The sequence below is a fragment of the Hippocampus guttulatus genome, chromosome 8 (genome assembly GCF_054856545.1).
Source record: "Hippocampus guttulatus isolate MCC_2025c chromosome 8, RoL_Hgut_1.0, whole genome shotgun sequence".
NCBI lineage: Eukaryota > Metazoa > Chordata > Actinopteri > Syngnathiformes > Syngnathidae > Hippocampus > Hippocampus guttulatus.
In genome coordinates, this window is record NC_141268.1 from 7,147,845 (window position 1) to 7,165,237 (window position 17,393).

Below are 17,393 nucleotides of genomic sequence, written 5' to 3' on the forward strand. Positions count from 1 at the left end.
AAACACACATACCAATAATAAGGTGGATTTGGAGCCTGATTTTGTTTTATGTCAAAGTTGGCAAAGGCCTGATATTTTCATGTCTCTAAAAGATCATCCTGTGGATTGGGGTGTGATGAGTGATTTTCTTTTTCTGACACAATCTGCTCAGAAAACGATCAGGCTGACAATGGTTAAACTGCTCGCACACAATTGGATGCAAGACTGCAAAGCGAAAAAAAGTGTGATTCTGGTACTTCAACACTTAATTTATTTTCAATGTGAAAATGAGTTATGAAAGGGGGGCAAAACAGCACAGCCCAGAGCGTCCTCTCACACGCGGCCGGCCCATCACGCTCTCATTACTTCAATTCCCTCACAGCCGATCAAAATAATAGGATTCTCCCCACAGAAGTTACAATGTGCCCTGTAGTGTGCACCGATGTGTGTGCAGAGATGAACAAGGCTGCAGTGTTTTCGTTGTTTTGCGGCGACGGTGGAAGAATTGGTAATCAAAGGCCCACCAAAAGTGTTTGCTGACAGCCAAAGCCCGTGCCTGGTTGGACTTTTGACTAGGCACTCATCAATTCCCCTCACTTGTCAGCAAGAAAAAGTGCCAGTGCTGTCCCCTTTTATGGCTGACAAAGATAACAATGTAGTGTTTTACTTTGTCTTCAACAAAAGTTGCTTTGGTCATTTTTGGAATGACACGTCATTTTTCTTTGTAAAAAAACAAAGGCAACTGAGGTCTTTATTTCAAGGACAATTTTACAAATGTGTTATTCAACAAACCTGATGTGTGTTCAAAAAAATAAAAGACAATTTTGCAACTTTAAAGAACCCAAAATGCCTGTTTTGTAATAATCAAAGACAACTTTGTTTGTTCGACCTACCTGAAGTATGAAAAATTCATGCCGGCAACAAATGGGCCTCGAGCTGTAGTTTGGACATCTTGCCCCATTCAAAACTTTGGATCGTCTTTTTTTTTTTTTTATCACCTCATATTCCATTTTTCAACTTCACCAAACATGAAATATGTGTTGTGTGAACATGGAAAACAATTTTGTCTTCCATTTTCAGAAACATCAAAGACAATTCAATAATTGTCAGAGGAGTTTTTGTAAACAACCATTTATAGTTTTAATCCTTTTGAACAAAGGCCACGGGATTAACTTCTTGCAGTGCAAATTCAATATAATTACTTAATTTGCACAATTTGTAACGCATTTGACAGACTTCATGATCAAGGGTGAAGCTCATTTTACCAACTCTGCATAATTTTTAAATATTTAGAACTTAGGACACAGCAAAGACTATATTGTTTTTATGCACAGGGAAATGAATTTGCTATACTTTTAAAATCAGAGGTATTTTTGTTTAAATGAGTGTGTGTTGCTGTTATTCTCGAGCAATAAATAAATGTCAGTAATAAATGTATGATGAGCTACATGAGTCTGAAGGTTAGCAAGGAATTTGCAATAAATGCAGCCGGACTTTTTGCTAGGCTCTGGTCAATTTTCTCGCTCGTCAGCAAGAAAAAATGTCATTACTGCCTCTTTTAAAAATTCGACATGTACTTTCTCTTTAAATAAAGATATGTATCCAGGTATATTTAGTCAGAAGTATTTCCTCCTTTTAATGGCACTTGTGAATAGCAATGCCATTCATTTCGCAGATAGCACTTCTTCATTCCACAAACGGGATGGATGAGTAACAATGTGAAACGGCTCCAATTTGTTTGCTTGCTTTGCTAAACCTGTTCCCCAAGAAAAAAAAAAAAGAAGCAGTACTGTCACTCGTTTGCGTGTGTGTGTGTGAGCAGGTGTGTGTGTTTGAGTGGAATTTTCCATTCCTATCAATGTTCAAATTTGGACATAAAATGCCATAAATCAAAAATAGGACGTCAACGACGCGATAGATGGAGAATATGGATATTGCCCGGGTAAGGCAGTCATAAAAGTGACACTAATCGGAAATAAGTGAGAAGAACCAATTCACGTACGATATTATAGGTTTGCATGCAGGAGTTTTGGAAGGTAGCTCGCCATTCATTATATTCTACAAGTCAGTTTCAGCACTCTTCCAGTACTGAATATGGCTGCTCCTCCCATCATGTGTGTTTAGGGGGAGGTTCGCTGAGGGGACTTCAATGTTTTCTTCTCAGAAACCATGCAGAACAGGTCGCTCTGAGGAAATAGTTTTCTCCAGGCGCCCAGTGATTTGTCGCTGGGAAAAAAACACAATTGAAACGTTGACAGTTGACTATACTATAGAATATTTTCAAATCAAATTGTACCCAAAACTGTGATCCTAAAAGATTTGAAAATCATTTCAAGCTGATTTTGCAACATTAAACCAAAAAGGAAATGATATCGATTTAATTTGGAAGTAGTATTTTGGCATACATGTCTCAATTTTGTTACCCGTAAAAATATCAAGGAGTGTTCTCCTGCATTCTCACAATTCACAGATCCACCTATTTCCACCAGATCCACAAATTTCTAGGGAGGAGCTATCCTACGATATTCACTAAAAACTATTCTGTTTTTGTGCTCATTCATAAAAGTATTGTTTTGATGCTATTTTGCAACCTCTAGGTTCCAAGGAACAATTAAGTTGAACTGATGAGTGTCATTATGAAAATAAAGGTGTTCTTTGTTGCCATCTCCTGGCTTCCAATTATGAACGTTTTTAGTGTGGCATGAATTACGTGGAGAGTTTGTGCATTGTGATCATCGCACATCGACCTAACCCCCGACCGGTTAGGTCGGGGGTCGGCAACCCGCGGCTCAAGAGCCGCATGTGGCTCTTGAGCGCCCCTTAGTGGCTCCCTGGAGGTTTTTCAAAAATGTTTGAAAATGGAAAAAGATGGGGGAGGGAAATGTCTATTTTTTGTTTGAATATGGTTTCTGTAAAAGGACAAACATGACACAAATATTATTAACGTTTTCCAAAGCTGTAAAAATGTGTCAGATAAATATTAAATTTCAACATTTTGTCAACGAGGATTTGCATCATAGCCTGCGACACACGTTTCTATTCGCAGGGCGGGATGTCAGTCAGGGGGCTGTTGTTTAAAAAAAAAAACAGCCTTTCATGTACAATTCACCGAGAGAAGCATTTTTAAACGGTACACGTTCTACGACAGTTCGCACGCTGCGAAAGTGCATCCCGTGCCTCGTTCATCTTGGCCTGCCGTTATGGCTGTTGCTCTTTGCGGCATGAGTGTGTAAGTGTCAGAGATTTTCTCGGACAAAGTTAAAGAAATGACTCGGCACACAGGAAAATTGTCTTCAATATCGGCGGGAGCGGATCTCTGAGAGCCAATGATGGTTTAGTTACTCCGCGATCACACACTCGAGCTCCCTTCCCGCCAATTCAGACTTTTATTGTAACATACAAGGAAAACACTGCCCCCCCCATATTTGCAGGCTCCTCGGTAGTGATTGGTTACCTGTTTTTAAACATTGAATCACCAGTACGTTGGCGCCTTTTCTGTCTGGTCTACATCGAATTAACATGTTGCAGACTTTGCGGATGGCCAATGTCGCCTGGGCGCGACGGGTCTTCTCAACTCGTCTTTTGTTGTTCAACCGCTGTTCCCGAATTATTCATTTCCCTTTTGTGACCGAGTTTCGCCCTTTCCCCCGTGATCGCCCACCTGCATTGACGTGCTAATTGTGGACTTCAACAGCCCTCTGGCCAGGTGCCTTTGTGCACAGGCATTTGGGGGTGCTGGATACGCACCCAAACGTTTAGATGTGCCCAGATTAAATGAAACTTTAAACATGATACAATTTTGCTCATAGATTCCTCTAACAGTAAGTGTGTGCGCATGCGCGTGTCCGGTAACGGGTCGATCGCGGGAAGTTGTTTGATCCAAAAGTAGATCTTCCGTCAAAAAGGTTTGGTCAGACCTGCTCTATGAGATGAACTGCAGGGGAAAAAAACTTTTAATCATGAATGCTCGTTGTGTATTTGTAGCCAATTTAGTCACATTGATAGTAGGCTAATATAGGTCAACATATGGCGAGTTCGCGTACGAGTGTCTGGAAGTGAGCTGTTGTCGACAGCAGCTCCTGAGTGTGCTGATTGTGTTTGTTTTTTACTGTTCTCCCTGGCGCTCAAAGAACGGTTAAAAAGTGCATCTCTGTTGTGGTAGTGGCAGAGCTGAGGACCTAAAATCAGGGAAGCAGGGAGGCAATGCAGGATTGCAGGAAGGACTCAAAAAACTAAATATTTATTTTCCAAAAATGCAAACGAGGAATCAAATGAATACAAGTTCAAAAACCAAGACACAAAGTAGCAAACTCACAGACACGAACATGACACGGACTCAAAGCAATAATCAAACCAAGATGGAAACGAAGCAGGGAACTAAACACAAGCAAAAATGGCAAGACAACGAGAAACACCTGGACAAAACACAAGTGGCCGAGGGAGTTGACCGATAGACACAAAGGACAAGAACAAATGGACACGAGACATGAAAAGGGACACTGTAAACAAAACTAAAACCAATCAAAACCACCTCACCAAAATGACAATGACAATCAATGCCGGAGCTCTCCTTTCCCACATGTTAGGGCATTACAGATTTGGGCAATTAACCAAGTAGATGTGTTCCATCAAAAAAAAAAAAATCTGTGACGTGGCCAGGCCATGAAAGGTGAACCTTGATATAGGCAGGGAACACTATTTACTTTGTACAGTTTATGTGGTGAGGTCAATTGAGACTCCGGCAAGCACACTCGCGTAGGTTCTATTTGCAGCAAATGGGACAGCCGAGTAGCCGAGTCACGCGTATGTGAAGTGTTTGCCTGTCTGGTGTTCATCACTGACTTGCAGGGGATGACGCTAGGTTGTCATCGGACACCGAGCACGTCCGCCCAAAAAAATGCCCGCGTGAGAAAAAAAGAGGGAGAGGCAACAACACAATATAACAAGGAAGTAACCTTAGAGTGATTGAGCAACTGCGTTTGTAAATCCTCCTCCCACTTGATGACTTTATAGTGTAATCAGCGCACAGTAGGAGGAGGGGAAAAAATGATATGTGACGTGAAGAACAAGATGTCTAAAGACTTGTAGACTTCTGTCACATAAACAAGATGTCTAAAGCTACATTTTAAATGTCTCATACGTTTTGCTGCTAAGTGCTTCAGTGAATTCATTTTACATACATAATGGCGTTACAGTCGTCAAAAAAAACAAATTTTTCCTTTAAAAATTTCTTCAGTGAACCTAATGCACTGAACAAACTATTACCCCCGGACTTTTGATTTCAAAACTGGTAATCCGTCAATTTGTGTGTATATGTAATAATATGATGAGACAGAGACGATTAAACATTTCTTTGGTTGTACGGTGATAACTACAATGTGGCCTGCCACAAAAATGAGTCTGAGATCCCTATTTTAAGATATCAAAAGGAATGTAACTTTAGCTTTTTACTTATTGGAGCCCCACTTTTTTTGTTGTGTCATTGCCTTGGGTGTTTTCAAAACAAAACAAAACAAAAAAATGATAGCAATAGTCTTTCACCATAATTGGTTGCGGCCATCACAGGAAGTTTAGTGAAGAGCTAACTTGTTATACAACTAGATCATCTCACGTTCACAACCTTCTCAAAAAATTCACAAACAAAAGTATCTAGAGATGATGACATTTATAATCATGTTTTATTATGTAACTTTTGTCCAAGGAATGACATTTATTTTGGAGCTTGTTGTTGTTGAATATTTACGAAAGTGCGTTTTTCTTCGTAACTAAAGCAAGTAGGCATTGGTCAACATTATTTCTTGCAAATTTGGAGAGCTAATAATTGCCACGCCTTCTAAGCGAGTCGATGAAATGTTTAAAACTTTTTTTTTTTTATAAATGTACTTATCCAGAATTTTTTGTATTTATTTATTTTAATGTATTTACACGTCTGCAAAGTATTTACAGGGATACTTTGTACATTTAGTTAAAAAGCAGCTGATGGAGGATGCAAACCTTTAAAACACAACCGAATATTTTTAAATCTTGTGTTTAACTCCCCTTGAAGTCAAACTATTATGGTGGCAAATGTGAAGTAACTGAATTTTAAAAAAATGTTTCTCAGCAATATATTATGTATATATGTTGATGATAAACTCATCATGAGATTCATGACTCAGGGTGCAGTGAGAGTCCTAATTGGGCAACAGAGGGTTTGATGAGAGTGCAGAAGGTTTGCATGTCCTCCCCCGGTCGCTTCATCCCAAGCTTACCTCACTCAGCTCAGCCCGCACGGTCCGGTGAGTTCGACCAAACAGCTAATGCCGTGTGACAGGCTGTTTTTTGCCGAGGTAGTGGGCGGGAGTGACATGTTTCCAAATGGACATAATGATGAGGAGATGGGTGTGGTAAGGGGAGGAGGTGTGCTGTGATGATCAAACCTTCATCATGCGCAACGTGTGCATTAACTCCTTCCTCACTTCTTCTGCATATGTTGTCCTGGGAAAAAATAAATAAATCCACAAATCACCAACAAGGTCAGACTGCATAATTCTAATGATTTAGCACAAGGTGTTATCAAGACAGAAGTTTGCTTTCTATGAACCACTTTCATTTTTAAATCATACAATGGAACGTCTAGTTCAACTTCTAATTTCCACTACTATTATACAGCGTGTCACAAGTCACACCACACTTCCAAACTTCCTGCAGTGCACGATTTTCTGTGCATTTTAGCGCCAGCTTGAGAAGTTTTTATGAGCGTCACTCTGTTCCAACCAGGAGTACAATTTACGCTACATGGTGATTTTCTCTGAACAAGATCAGCTTTTAAAGCATACAGCGGAAGGCCTGTTCGACCACCACTGATGAAAACACTAGACTCCGACTGGGGGGGGTATGCTCTAGAATCCTTGGACCCAAGCTCTCGGCTCACTTGACACTTACAAAATGAAATGTACCAGGCAATAACTTTGACCAATTTACAATGGCAGGAGGGTCATGGGAAAGGTTAACGACAACATTTACATTAATGTGCAATTTTTTTTCTGGTCAGTTTTGTGACTTTCATCTTCTCTCGGAATGTCCCCCTCACTGTCCTGGGGAAGGAGGACTTTTGCAGGGGCCCTCATGTCCGACGGAGGGCCCTGTGAAGAAAAGAAGGGAGCGTGTCAGCAATTTAGCCAGCAGAGTTACGGCCACATTTTGGCCTCCCGCCTGCTGCCCGCTCAGCTGAGTCGGGCGTCGGGAGGTGCTTGCAGTGAATTGAGACCTTGTTGGGTTTGGTGGGGACAAGGAGAATGGGCATTAAAGCCCTCTGTTGTGTGATTCTACCGGCTCTTGCGCCAACCAGCTGGTTCTGGTTTGGTTTTTGGTTTGCAGTCAAGAGCCAAAAAGCTGGAAGCCATTAATCTCCCCATAATATGTCGTTTGGGAAATTCAAACTATTCACATTGATTGGCTGAATCCACATTATGTAATAGTCAATCCATGTTTTGATGAAATCTGTGAGCACTTAGCATGACCAATGATCGGGTTGGATTCTTTTGCTTCTGACCATGACAATCGCCTGGATTTGTGTGTGTGTGTGTGTGTGTTGTAACCACTCCCCTCCTACATTTTTTCATTTAATCGGGCAGTGCAAAGGCCCTCTTGGATTACTGTCTATTCTCCTCCTTCTGCAGCATGATTTGCCTTTTTGGGGGGGGGGGGGGGTCTCAACAAGCCGGTTTCCAGCCAATCGCAGGGCACACATAGACTAACAACAATTCGCACTCATACTCACAACCGGGGACAATTTTGAGTGTTCCATTAACCTGCCATGTATGCTTTTGGAATGTGGGAGAAAACTGAAGGACCTGGAGAAAACCCACGCAGGCGCGGGGAGAACATGCAAACTCCACACAGGAAGGCCGGAGCTGGAATTGTACCCTCCACCTCGGCACTGTGAGGTCGATGCGCTAACCAGTCGACCACAATGCCGCCAGCTCATGAAGACGACCCCCTAAAACTAGTTCATTAGTGCCTCCGAGAAACTACTAACTTTACCATAAACACATATTATGCAGAATGGGTTTTGTGTGTGTGAAAAGCTCCCGTAGTTATTAACACGTATTTTAAGTAGGCCTGCTGATAACACCCTCTTAAGTGTGGCTTTCTTTTTTCTTCAAAGTTCTATGCTATTATTCTATTCCACCATTTGGCCTTCTCCAATTCTAGGAGAAGCTCTTGCAAAAGGTTTTTTTTTTTTTGGACAAATATTTTTGATCGTTTGTGGGAGATGAACAATTGTACTGTGCACTGTACATGTGTATAGAGGCAACAGTGGAGGCATCTGATTTGTAAGATAATTCTTTGAGACTCCGATGATGAATGACATATTTTCGATCTCCCTGTACCAAATGGCCCTGCTGACCACCACCCCCACTGCTGTAAAGAACTGATATGTGGACAAAACCCAAACGACACGATTGAGAAAGGGCAGGGGCGTGCAGATTTAGACTTTTAAACACACATGACCTTTTGTTAGACGATGTGCTTTATCTTGCCATTTCACAAGCGGGTCGGAGAAGAAGCAGAAGAAGAATGGGCTTGAGAAAGCGTCTGTGTGCCTGCTGAACGTGCCAGCTTTCTAAAAAGGACCTCGTTGAGACACTCTCCGGTGGCTGTTGCCTTGGCGATAGAGAGTCACCCAACACCATCTCCTGAGGTCATGAAACCTGTTTTAAGGCATAACACAAATGTTTAAACGGGCTCAAACAGCACATGCGGGTACATTATTTCTTTTTAAATTTTCTTGTGTTACTACCCAATTCTGATACGAATGGATCCAATTCTGTGCTTTTATTTTTATTTTTTAGCTTACACGACCATAAAGTAAATTGCAATTGCATAACCCCGGAGCAAAAACAAATTGGAATTGTCACTTGACACGTGTGGTGTAGCTCTATCCATCCATCCATCCATTGTCCGATCCGCTTTATCCTCACAAGGGTCGCAGGGGGTGCTGGAGCCTATCCCAGCCATCTTCGGGCAGTAGGCGGGGGACACCCCGAACCGGTTAGCAGCCAATCACAGGGCTCACATAGACAAACAACCATCCACGCTCACACTCACACCGAGGGACAATTTAGGGTGTTCATTCAGCCTGCCATGCATGTTTTTGGAATGTGGGAGAAAACAGGAGTACCCGGAGAAAACCCACACAGGCCCAAGGAGAACATGCAAACTCCACACAGGGAGGCCGGAGCTGGAATTGAACCCGGTACCGCTGCACTGTGAGGTCAACGCGCGAACCACTGGTCCACCGGGTCGCCCCGGTGTAGATGTAGTCGTGGAGTATTGGTGCAAGAAAAGGAAACATTATCATCACGTACTTTATTGTACAATTGTTTGAGGTGAACAATGCATACCCTTACGAAACAAAATAGCTTCAACATCATGTTCTTAGACGACAAACTAAAGCATACTATAGTTTACAAATTACAAGTTCCTGGCTTTTCAGTGGAACTTCTTCCTTTGGATCTGTTGCAAGCTGTCAGGCAGTATGCGGCGATTTAAGCAGTGATTCAAAAATTTACCAACATTTGAGCACAACCAATGTTCTTTGTGTGGCTTAAATGAGAGCTTAGCAAATGTGGAATAAACAAAACTGCAACAATGCACATGCTCCCAACAGTCTAGTCCAGCCTTGCCCTTGAACAGACATCCATCAAGAAGTTTATGCAGTTGACACCATTTCATACAGCTAATTATACTGAAAACTACTTTAAAACTAAATAAGGAATGATTATTTTTTTAGAATGGCATGAACAGAGAGGCAGACTGCGCTGAACCAATGAGGCTTGTCGACTTTTGTCACATAAATAAGCCGCATGCAACACTCAAAGACTTTCATGACTAGGTATATATTCTATGCAGCCCTAAACAGAGCCGGATTGTTTTCGTGCCGTTGCGCATCTTGCTGATTCGGTGATCATTTAAATCAAGTGTGTTGGAGGAGGGAAACATCTAAAACATGCAGGCAACTGGCCCTCGAGGACCGGACTTGCCCAGCCCTGAGCCAAAGGATTTGTATGTTGAGTTAACTGAGGTCATCACAACAACTAACCATCGCTTTCCTAACGCAAACAGGGCGGCGTCCATTTGAGGGTGGCGTTTTTCATTTTCAATGAGTGCAGCAGACGGCGACCAGTTGAGCCACTGCACCTCGTCGGGAGGTATTATGATCATTATTTGAGGGAGGTGTTTATATTTTTGAGGTCGATAAATCAAAGCAACTACTTGGGGCTCTGCGTTGAGTATTGAGCTAAAGAGCAATGATGCCAATAATCCAAATGAATTCGAATGAAACAGCTCCATTTTCATGCGCACTCAAGCGCTCATAAACGCGTTCTCCAGGGAATCAGAATTCCACCTTGTTATGCAACACATTCACAGCTAATCCTTCACAGAACAGCAACATATAAACATGCCTTTGGTAACTAACAACAGCTTTTGTGCACAAAAGAATGCTGCCAGAAGCAGAACAACCTGGTTATCACATTGTTTCGTTGTCAATTTATTGACTGGAAAAACAACATAAAACTCAACTAACCTGTGTCAGATTTGAAGTGGCTGGGTTCCTTCTTCCTGGAAGAAGGCCAAAGCCATAAGCAGCTGAGAGGGATTCAGATTTGGGTAGCTTTAGAGGGTCACAACAGAGGTGCAATTGTGTAGTTGGACTGAGAAGGGGGAAGGATTCGTAGGGAGAGAGCTTTCTCCTGTCTTTGTTATTTCAATGGACACCTGAATGTGTCCAAACATCGTCAGTTCAGGGGTCAGTGGGTGAGGGGTTATCAGAAACCCCCCTATGAAACAGATTGTCAAAAATAATTGGTAACGCCCGGACTTTCGTAATTCGGTATTGCCTCGGTGTTTACATGCAGACCAGCTAAGCAACTGGTTTAAGAAAGTTTTAAGCTTCGTTGCGTCATGGAGAGCTTTACAAGGAAATCCAACTGTCCTTAAGAAACAAGTTACTGTGCAGCAAAACGCAAACATGTCCGCCATATTTTGGAAACGCACGCTATTTGTTGGAGATAGTGAGTCTGCCTCACAGTCTGGCATTTGGGGTTCTGCTATGTGGAGTTTGCGTATTCTCCCTGTGCTTGTGTGGGGCGTTTCCTGGTACTGTACTGCAACTTCTTTCCACATCCTGGAACTTTCATGTTAGTGAGCGGATGGGCCTGCGATTGGTTTCTGTCTGCTGCCGTGCAACCCCAGTACCACACTGTGATACAGTATGTGAAGATGCTTTCCAGAGTGGCTCTGTAGAAGGACACCAGCAATTTCTCCTCCAAGTTGTTCCTTCTGAGCACCCACAGGAAATGGAGTCACTGCTGTGTCTTCATGACCACCCCTGCAGTGTTAGCAGACTAGGAGAGGTTGTCAGTGATGTGGACCCCCAAATATTTGAATGATTGCATCCTTTCCACGCAGTCACCGTGTATGATTAGAGGGGCTGGGTCCAATTTGTGTTTGCGGAAATCCATGACTAACTCTTTGGTTTTTGTGGTGTTGAGTGTGAGGTTGATTCAGATTCAGATTCAGGCCACTTTACACTACACTATCAGTTTCCCGAACAACAGTTAAAACATCGGGTAACCCACGTCTTGAAAACACCTGGGAAGTATTCCTAGTGGGGCTATGTCACTCAAAAAAAAAGTTTCATAACCAAGTCAGATACCTCTCTGGTCATGTTGCTCCTGGGTTCTTCACTCTACACCCTGATCTCATCAAACAATTGACCTTGCTCTAGTAGACAACGTAATGACAATGCGAACCAAACAATTTAAATTCCAGTTGAGGTAAGATAAAAGCCTAAAAACATACAGTACATTCTCATGCAAAGTGCAGGTTTATCATTTTACCGGCAACAGATATAGACACTCAAGTGAAGTGTATGCACGTCTACAGTCGAAGCTATCAGTGTCTGCTGATAGGAACAGCCCAACAGCAATTAGCCAAACAGATGGCTTCAATTTTAGACGGCTGGTTGGTGCTCCACTTTCAGGTGGAGGTGGAAGAAATGTAAATGATAACAAGGATGTTCGGGCCAAGGGGTGTCAACTGAATGACCCAGCAGAGGCAACATTGAGACCAGTTTAGCTGTTTACATGCTAACTAGCACAACAAAAATCAAACATTCTACTGATAGACTCAGTTAGTAAAAATACACATTAAAAGCCATAAACTCCACAAAGCAACTGACTAACCCTGACAATCGATATGTGTAACAATTGGGATATATTCCTTGCAACTTTCCATGATACTGTTGTTACAGCATAATGGTCGTTGGTCCCACAACCCTCAGCACAGTCAAATTTCAGTTGCAAACCAATGTGACCCAATGTGAACTTCCAGTATGCTAGTTTGCTCATAGGAGGTCATTAGATTAGTGACAAAGAAACAACTCTTTTGTTCTTTATAACACACCTGCGATGTGAAATAGTGGAACAGCCTGACCTCGCCGTAATCCAGCATGGGGGTAATATCAGAACTGTAAAAAAAAAGTTGTGTTGCCCTGTATAACGTATTCAGCAATTCTGTGACTAGAAATATTTCATAAAGTAGTTACAGCAGGGGCGTCAAACTTCATTTTTGTCGTTAGTTGCCGTTTCCCTTGGAGGGCCGTTCTGACTGAAACCATATAAAAAAGTAAATAATAATGGTTTGGAGTTTGGTCACAAGAAAAAGCTTACAGGATGTCTCAAATGTATTAAATATGAGAATTTAAAATTTTGGTAGAGATTTTAGCAAGCATCATGGAAGTGTTTGATGTTTCAGTAGCTTTCGCAGTCCACATAAAATGATGTGGCGGGCCAGATCTGGCCCCCAGGCCTTGAGTTTGACACTTGGGAGTTGGAGCAATAACCTGCTTTGCTGTGTTCTGTATCAAAGGAGGAGGCAAATAAATGCCGGATTTGGATCGGTGAAATGTGTGGGATTTCAATGTGGGTGAGAAAAAAGCTTGATACTAATGGGCATTTATAGTCACTTACTCTACTTGCTAATGGTGCTTGCATGGCAAGCAAGGGCACTCCAGAATCGATCCAGAGGATGCTTATTCGCATTTGGTCAGTGCAGTGGTTATATTCCCTCTAGCAGAAACAGACAGGCAAAACCGGCTTTAAAGGTTAAAAAAACAAAACAAAAAAACAGTCACAATGACTGTGCTCCTCTTTTGGCCACTTACCCCTGTTGCAGAGGACATTTCCTCATATGTTCCGTATCCATGGTTTTGTAAAAAAAAAAAAAAAAAAAATCGCACCCAGTTACCATGTCCACTCCCATTCAGAGCATGACCATCAGTCAGTGCTTTAACAGCCAGTGGGGGGCATGGCTTGGCACGAGCTCCTGCCAGCCGATTACATTCCAAATGTTTGGGAAGATGAATGACAGGACACCCTGCGACCTTGCCCGACCAGACATGCAAGCCATGAGCCAAGGGAAAAGTCGGGACAAAGAGTCAGAGTCCATAACTCTTTGCTGGAGACGTCGGACAAGGTCTACGGCACTTCCTCACAAAGCGCCTGTGATCACAACAATGTCTTTTTAGGAATCCTTCACTCCTGAGCATGGTGAAAATCTGTAACATACCATGTCCTACAAATAATATTGATTGTTCAGTCAATACCAAGTATGATCTGATTAGATCTTGGAAGACCTTGGCTGGATTTATCACTGCAGTTTGCCCAATTCATTTCTGATGTGTTTATGCTGCACTGGCAGTTCTGATACATTTTACAAAGTACATTTTTGTACATCTTTTGAAGACAGTTTGAATTCCTTGCATCTCTTCCTATTCGGGCTGCCATGAAGCATATCCCAAATGTGTGTCTTGGCAAAAATTAAAATTAAAATAAATGAATAAATCAGTAAATAAATACATAAATAAATAAATAAATAAATCAAGACTGTAAATGATGCATTGTAAATCCAGCCCTTGTGCCCCTTACCAACAGGCAGTTTTCAATTTTTGTGATGCACTGTAATAACCCGACGATGAAAGGATACCTTTGTTCGTTTGTGTTTGGCGGGCCCACGACCCTTGCTGTGCAGAAAGAGGAAACAAAGTTGTTTGTCTTAGATCAACCAAAGCCCAGAATCTTGGGAGTGTGCAGGTTACGTACGCCGTGTTTAGTTTTTTTGCTGAAAATCTCCAGCTAAGAAGCAAAGTGCATTCAACAGGTGGCTGACGTAGTGGTGCTTCCTGTTGTCGCATTTCCTCTCATATATCAAAGTCATCATGTTTGAGGAATGAAAAGGAGCAAAAGTGAATGATGCGGTCAAGCGGGGTCAAGTTTACAGACAGACCTAAACAACATGGTCTCTTGCCACAACCAGCTGTCCTCTACAGCAGTGATTCTCGGGACCCAAAAGTGGGTCAGAGAGCCATTTTGGGTCCATCGCAGACATGGAGTAAACATTTGCAGGGCTTCCTCTGGTTATAATGGTACAGACATACAACAAGTCATTGTTATGTGTTAACAATCTTAGGAGTACAACTTTTACTTGGCGTTGTCATGTTCATCATAGTTTTTTTAAAATAAGGTGCTCTGAAAGGTACTTTAAACATGAAGCCCGAGCATGCAAAGTTAAAAGTATGACACAATTTTGTAGTGCTATACTATACCAGTTATGCTTTGAACATTCATACAACTGCCATCCAATGAAAGGCATACATAAACTTCCATCCATCCATTTTCTGAACCACTTTATCCTCACAAGGGTCACGGGGCGTGCTGGAGCCTATCCCAGCCGTCTTCGGGCAGTAGGCGGGGGACACCCTGAACCGGTTGCCAGCCAATCGCAGGGCACACAGAGACGAACATCCGCACTCACTCTTAGGCACAATTTAGAATGTTCAATCAGCCTGCCATGCATGTTTTGGGAAATGTGGGAGGAAACCACAGTACCCAGAGAAAACCCACGCAGGCCTGGGGAGAACACGCAAACTCCACACAGGGAGGCCAGAGCCAGGATCAAACCCACAACGTCTGCACTTTGAGGTCGATGCGCTAACCACTGGACCGCCGGGCCGCCCCATCCATAAACTTTTTTAAAAATCCAAAACGCTCAAATTTACATTTTTATTCCAGGAAATTCTTTGAGTTCCGATATGTATGTTTTTTTTAAGAGGTCCTCAGTTTACAAGGTTCCTCAGATAGTGTGTTGTTCTGAACAGGGCGCAAGTGAACGGGTTTGCAGTGCAGCATGAGAATACATTGTCATATGGCACAAAAAAGGCATGCTCAGTTACAACTTTGAAGTTTTTATTAGATTATTTTGTATACATGGCCTAAGATTTTTTGTTTCATACAAAACGTAATTATTGCATTTACTGTTGTGTTAGCATAGGTTCGATAGATTACGTGGCATTCCGATTTAGGACACATTCTGGTTAAGATATCCTTTATTTGTTCCACACTGGGGAAATTTACACTCATCACCTCCGTAGATACAAAACTAGATCGTAAAACAAGGACCCGTAACACATGCTAATGGCTATATTCTGGTGTGTGGAGGAGGATTACAAAAAGACATGAGGTTGGGTGGATGCTTCTGTTGACATCATCGTGACTCAAACCCCTTTTTTGACATCGCAATTTCATGATCTAGGCACCACCCTGTAAGAAAAGTTTCATACAAGCCCAAATACGATATATTTGAAAAGGTCAGTGTTAATCATGAGGCTGATCCACAAGCCATTGAACCAGGAAAGGACATCATAGTAAATATCCCCAAAAAGGGAGTGAGAGGGTGTTTGGGGGACTCTGAGCTCCCCCAGCATTGTGAAGTGAGCCCTCAGTAGAGTATTATCAACACAAAGGCTGGTGATGGACACTGACTGGCGAGAATCACATAGCTGGGGAGATTACGTGAAAAGCTGCACGGTGCTCAGCTCCTATTGTGAGTGGGCGGATCTCAGCAGTCTGTTGACTCAGCTGAACAGAGGCCAGACTATTACTTGCATGTCTATTTCTGCTTTACTTTTTCTTTATTGAAAATTACTGAGACAAAGTGAAGGGTCTTATTGCTCTATTCAAAATTGAGCAATACTATTCATTCATCCATCCATTTTCTAATCCACTTTATCCTCACGAGGGTCACGGGCATGCTGGAGCCTATCCCAGCTGTCTTCGAGCAGTAGGCGTGCAATACCAGTTATTTAATGACCAAGAATGTATTGTGAATAGCATGTAGGACATTGCACTGACCATAGGCTTGTGTTCATTCTATATCTATGTCTATGCAGCCACACTTACTGGTGTTAAAGTCATATTCACAAAAATGTTCAACACTCAATCGTGTGTTACCGCAACAAAATGTAGTGTTTACAGTGCAGTAATAAGGACTTTTCTGAGCGTTTAAATTAACACTAATGAGTGTTCATGCCAACACTATACAGTGTGGTTGTGGTGGGGTGGGGGGAATAAACCATGCTTCACTACCTGAAATAAAACACAGGATTTCAATTCAAAACTATTTTCTTTTGTTAAATCCGTTTCAGACAGCTCATACAAGGCAGCAGTTGGGCACAACATATGTTCTTTCATAATTTTCATATGAAAACTGCACATCATGTCGTAAGTACAATCAGGTCAGACACACCAAAATCTGTGAATAAATCCCCCTCAACGCTAAATACAGTAGATTCAAGTAATGATCAAAACTCAGAGTAATAAAACTGGTGTTCAAAAGAAATGTTTTATTGTGATGATGTTAACAATTTTCCTGAAAGTAGGGAATTCCTTTTCAGTACTTACACATACAATCATTCCATTCTGGAATTCAGTTCCATAGTTTTTAACCCAGCCAGTAGTGGCTATATTACATATTTGACAAGACCGTGACACCTGGTTTGGAAAGTGTAGCATCTCTCTGTACGTTAACGTTGCCTTCAATTGGAAACTTTCACAACTGGCTGGTTTGTTAAATGCTCCATCATGGACATGCATTCATCACCTGATGGCTGTTCAGACTGAGTTGGTCCTGCAGAGTCTTTGAGCCACCTTCAAAGTTACATGGCAGGAAAACAAACAGAGAGAAGAATATGGACACAAAACAATTAATATTACATACTGAAGTCCATTAGTCCTTTAAGACTATATGGCAATAATGAGAAACCTTAGAAGTGTGTGCAACTCAATACTCACAAAACTAGTTGGTGAGGCCTTGTCTTTCAAATTGGATGAAGGACACTTATCAAACAGCTGACAAATGATGCACACGCGACTAAATCGAGCTAGCTGGGTGACTCGCCAGAGCAGTCACAACTCATCAGCAGTTTTGTGTGGGGTAGAGGGCTCCTACAAGGTCACATATACACAGTATTGACTCTGAAACATAATTCACGCAGAGTGAAAAGTCACGTAAATAAGTTTGAATAAACG